Genomic DNA, 6,125 nt, shown 5'->3' with positions numbered 1-6,125 from the left:
GCCAGTCCTAGGCAGTTGGGATAAAGAACACTAGGGGAAGACTGACAGAACGCGGACGTCCCTGGCACGGCTCGGAGCCCGCTGAGTAGAGGGCGCGACTGTCAGGGCAGCCGGCGCGGTGCACGCCGGTCCGCCCAGCTCGGCCCGCGGGCGCGGAGCACTCCGGGAGCTGTAGTTCGAGCCGGGCGGGCGGCATTGTCCGCGATGCGGCCAGGTGTTGACCCTGGAAGCGGGTTTGGGTGCTCCGGACTAGCTTGCTCGTCCCTCTTAGCGACTCAGCGCTGCGCTGCCAGCGGCTCTTCTCCCCAAGCGACAGTGCGCACGTCACCTCGCCTGACCCAGCCTCTGCCTTCGAAAGCAACCTGGAAGGGGCAGCTCAGCGCAGCCTTCAATCAAACCGCCGACGGCCAGAGCCAGGCCCGCGGGGGAGTGTGCCAGGCTGGGTCAGCTATTTGCACCTGGCTTCCTAGCCTTCTGATGCACCGGAGAAGGGAGGCTCACCCAGTTTTAGCTGTTGGCCCAAGTGGCGCCAACTCCCGTCAAGAGTCTGTCCGCCTCTCCGGCCCTGAAGCTCGCGCTAAAGATGACCTCAGTAGGATATACATTCTACGGGATTATTCAGTAGCCCGACTAAGCACATTCCTCCGCACTGGCAAGGCAAAGGCATGAAAAAGAACAGCATGCAAAAAATATCCTTGAAAAAATTAGACTAAGTCATTTTAATTCCAAATTCTTATTTTTGACCAGACTTGATCTTATAACAGCATTCTTTTGGAATTTTTTGTTGTTTGTTTGGTTGGTTGGTTGGTTGGTTTTGCCGGGATGGGACCCATGCCCTCCTGCATGCTAAGCACGTGTCCTGATACATTACACTCTCAGCCCCAGCATTTTTATTTTTAATTACAGATGGAAATGTACAAAGTCTTATTTCTGTCCTGGGGGAGGGCAGAGCAGCCCAAACATAAATCCTCTAGGCCCCCACAGCAAAGGCAAACCCTTAAAAATTAAAGCATTTTCCTGAGGTAAAAGGACTCAACCACACACAGCTTTCTGTTTTGCTTTTCTGTTGATGTACAAAGGCATCCGAAACATGTTTGTCCTCAAAGACCAAAGAAAAATACTAGTAAAAAATGCAAATCATATCTAACAGTGAAGCTTTCCAGCAAAACCCTTCTGCTCTAGTATGCATAATGTGTGTAAACACAGATCTACGGCTGCAGACTTTTAACCTAATTACCAGTTTCTGGTGCCTGTTGGACTCTGAGCTCTCAAAGAGAACTGGGCAAAGAATGACAGTGAGAAGAAAGGGACACCTATGCTTTGTGGAATGAGAGGACTTTTAAAAAATAAGTGATTTCTATAGCATCTGCATAATTCTTGTCACAGACTTTGCGCTGATCACTATCTTGAGGCCACATTTGCCAGTTTCTAACCTCTGTCTCCCTGAAAAACTACAAATTAGATGATTATATGGCTTAGAGCCAGAAGTGCAGGAGGCAGAAAGCCAAAGGACATTTTTTTGTTGTTGTTTCTGAATAAGAAAGGCCAAATTCTGACTGAAAGCAATCAAAATAAATTTCACATAGTGAAAGTCCTTCCAGCTGAAAGTCTTAAAACATGGCATCTAGAAAGAGGCCTTAGTCTATTGCTCCCAGGGTGGTACTATATAGTCATTAAAGAGCCTACATATAAGGGAGTTATCGCTCACTGGTTATCAAGCTGCCAGGAGGTAAATGATAGAACTAAGCTGGACTTGAAACACTCCCAAATTAAAGTAAAAATAAACCTTGCCTTGATATACCTTGAGCTGTTGAAAGGCATTTTATTGAGAAGTAAAATCCAGATGCTGCCGCTGTTTTGAACTGATACCGAAAGACAAGGATTTAAGACTTTTTTAAAAAGTTACTTTGAGGTCACCCCATATCAATGTGCAACGGTATGTACTGATGGGAAAATAAACAGAATGAAATGATGAGCAGGAGGGAGAAACTGGGCCAATACATGCCATGAATAATAAGGAAAAGGCTGTAATTTATTTTCTCATTTCCTGCACATGCTCTAAAAGCCTAATATGTACTAGGCTTACAATTGTTTGTGTCCCGAATGAATAAACAAAGAAAGAAGCCCATACACACAAGAAACATGTAATATAAGTGGGGGAGGAGACCTGCAGAAAACAGGTATAGCCAAGCCTGCGTGATCCTGAAAGGTCACCCCAATCCATCATGATAAAACTGCACTACTAATCCAGATACCCCAAAACAAATCATCTGCCTTGATGATTCACAGCTTTCTATCATTTTTTACTTTGAATGGTTAGGAATATATGGTAATCGCCAGGTGTGGTGGTGCACGACTGTAATCAGCACTCAGGAGGCAGAAGCAGGAGGAGCATTGTGAGTCTGAGACCAACCTGGGCTACAAAGTGAGCTCAAGGCCAGCCTGACCCACATAGTGAGACCCTGTCTCAAAAAGACAGAAAAAGAAAAAAAATATATGGTAGTAATCAAGAAAGTTCACTCTGGAATCAGACTGCTTGGGCCCAAATTGCAGCTCTGGTACATAAATCTGAGAGCAAGTTAGCACATCAGTGATCCAGTCTTATTATCTGTAAGTGAAGATTGTAGCAGTACCTACCTCATAGGGTGGTTAGGAGATTTAAATAAGTTTATACATATGAAGCTATTATAGGATTGGTGTGTCAAAAATGCTCAATAGCTGAGCTTTGTATTAGGGTGTTGGGATTAGCATGAAATTAGTCTGTATACCAGCTGTACACATTCTTTTGGATTTGCACCTTGTTTGACTAATACACTGATGGAATAAAGGAACTGCAAACCAGTAGCAATAAAATTTCACAAATAATATCGATTGGTGATGTAGATTTTACCTGTCCTGATTTCCGAGTAGGTTTTGTTTGGTTTTGCTTTTGAGACTAGGTCTCACTATGTTGTCCAGGCTGGACTTGAGTTTTCAGTCCTCCTGCCTCAGCTTCCTGAGTGGTGGGATTACAAACCACTGTGCCTGGCTTTTCTCACAAGTTTTAGGAATAGCTTGACAGATTCTTCCATTAGTATCTGTATCAGTCAGGGTTTACTAGAGAAACAGATATAACACAAGATATACAAACATATAAGAAATTACACAGTCGACTTACGATGTTCTCTACAGAGTTGGGTGAGGAAGCGTGCAGAAGGTTTGGAGTTCTCTGCAATGTTCCGTGGAAGTTTGGATCAGGAGGCCGATGGGTCTGCAGCAGAAGGTTGAAGGATCCAAGGAAAAAGCTCAATAGCCTGCGCTGCAAGCCAGGAGGCAGCGTCCACACACTGAAGGTGAAGACTGGAACTCCTGCAAGAACAGAAGCTAGTCTGTCCTTCCTCATTTCCCTTTTATACCGTCCAGGTGACTAACCACCCTAGGGTGGGTCCTCTACACCCTAGGGTGTAGAATTGCTGAGCCAAGTGTGGTGGCACATGCCTGTAATCCCAGCACTTGGGAGGCCGAGACAGGAGGATCAGGATCGCCATGAGTTCAAGACCAGCCTGAACTGCATAATGAGACTTTGTCTCAAAAAAACCAAAATAAATAAATAAATAAAAAGAATTGTTGAACCAACTTAGTTCAGCTCCTAAACTTCTCAAATTGACACAATCAGTTAACCATTACAGTGTCCATGTAACCAACATCTGATTTAGTGTAATTGTAGCAGCTCAGAAGACTCCCTTTGATGGGTGTAGTGGTGCACATCTATAATCCCAGCACTCAGGAGGCTGAAGCAGAGGGATCACTGCAAATTTGAGACCAGCCCTGGGCTACAAAGTGAGCTCAAGGCCAGTCTGAACTGCATAGTGAGACCCTGTCTCAGAAAGACCAAAAAAAAAGGATAATCAGTATTCTGACCTCTCACTATAGAATAGTTTTGCTGTTCCTGAATGTCATGGACATTCAGATGAGCTCAGTGTGTACTATTTCATGTCTGGTTTATTTTGGTCAACATTATTCTAACAGATTCACCCTTATAGTTATGTGCAGCTGTAGTTCATTTCTCTTTGCTGCACAGAACCCTGTGCCATTCAATCCACACTGAATGACTCCTCCATAATACATATCAAATGAATATGCCACAATTTGTTTAGCCAACATTTCTTTAAAACCACCTTGTTTATTTCCCTGACACTAGAGATTTAAATTTTTTTTGAACTCACTGTGCAGTTCAGGCTGGACTTGAGCTCACTACGCCTGGCAGATCAGCTTGTTGTTAAACCATGTGAACAAAAAGCATTTGGACCAATATCAAGAATGTTTATCTATAAGCCATGTTAAATAGAACTTTTAGAGGATAACATATACCTGAACATTAACACACAGCAACATAAATATTAACCTAAATCATATATAACCTTTACGTTAGCATACTTTATGTAAGTCTTGAGCGAGGCTAATATTTTAAGTGAGTTTGGTTACTCTTGAACATCTGTATAACACATTTTTTAATGGAAAGTTCCAACAGAGGTAGGAGTCTATAAGGGTAAACATTTTTTTAAAAAATGAAATTGATATGAGCTCAGCAACATTTTTTATTGAAGGAACTGTAGGTACTTCAGTTATTAAAACAAAGGGCCAAGGATATAGCTGAGTGGCACAAGTGCCTGCCTGATAAGTGCAAGGTCCTGAGTTTGATTTCCGGTACATCAATCAATCAATCAATCAATCAGATTAAAAAGAGGAACTAAAATATATGATGTAAACCGCGTGTGGTGGCACCCACCTGTAATCCCAGCACTTGGGAGGCTCAGGCAGTAGGATAGTTGCAAGTTGGCATAGTGAGACCATCTCAAACACACACACACACACACACACACACACACACACACACACACAAACACACAAAACCAATCAACCAACCAAACATAGGCACTGGGGATTTAGCTCAGCGGGCACAGCTCCTGCCTGCCAAGCACAAGGTCGTGAGTTCAATTCTTGGTACCAGAAAAACAAAACAAAACAAAAAGAAACCAATCAAACAAAAAGATATATGATGTACAGGTGCAAATTTTCTATGATGAATGTGATCATTGTGTATATCTAAATTGTACCAATAAACAGTTTTAAAAAGTAGATTAACAAGGAGTTTAATGGACAAGAAAATATATAGAACACATACATGAAAATAGTTATGTTAGATCAATGTGCACTTTTAGATGCTTTGGTCATGCTAAATTATAATAATCTTTTTCATAATTTTAGGGTTATAATTTTTTTTTTTTTTTTTTTGTCTTTTTGAGACAGGCTATCCTCATGCAGTTCAGGCTGGCCTTGAGCTCATTTTGTAGCCCAGGTGGGTCGGGAACTCTCAGGATCTGCCTGGTTTAGGGTTATAATTATAAATAGACTAGTCAGTTAAAATTTTCCTTAGGGGTTATCAATTAGCTCTCCTTTTTTATATGCCATAACAGTACTTCTTTTAATATTTTAATACTATTTTAGTTCTTTAAGCTATTTTGAGTACCTTTCCTGTTACTTTACACTATAAACAACCAATGAGCGTAAGAAGGGAAAAGAGAAGAGCCGTGGTCGGCTGGATGGGATCTTTGTTCACACTCCCTCGGAGACAGGCGGCAGGGCGGGGCTGAGACCGGCTAGGAGGAAAGAAGGAAGATTCTGGAATCTAGGGCGCTGCCTCTCAGAACCCGTATGTAGAAGCTCACCTAGGTTCCCACGGGGTGTGGGAACAAGAGGGAGGAACTTCTTTCCTTTTTGAGTTGTTTTAACTTGTACAGTGGCTCTTCCTGCACAGAAGAGAAAAATTTGTACGTTTTGAAAGGAAATTTTGCCTGGGCTTTTGCCGGGGTGAAACAGCTGTTGGGAAGGCCTGTTCCAGCCAGCGTTAGCAGACTTCCTGTCTTAAATCCCGCCTGGGGCTATAGCTTCCGGATTTCTTCCTTGTTTAAGTGGAGGTAATTTTAAAAACTACGCCTGAAGACCTGAGCAGAACAAAAAGCATTTAAAGTTAAAGAGACGGTGATGTAAGAGACATTTTCCCAATTGGCTCCATTCTGCCGAAGTAAAGTCATCAAGGGCCTCAAAATACAAGTTGAAGCTGGGGCGAGGACCTGTAATCCCAG

This window comes from Chinchilla lanigera, unplaced genomic scaffold (assembly GCF_000276665.1).
Source record: "Chinchilla lanigera isolate Chin_1 unplaced genomic scaffold, ChiLan1.0 scaffold00058, whole genome shotgun sequence".
Lineage (NCBI taxonomy): Eukaryota > Metazoa > Chordata > Mammalia > Rodentia > Chinchillidae > Chinchilla > Chinchilla lanigera.
Note: the sequence above shows the minus strand (reverse complement) of the source record.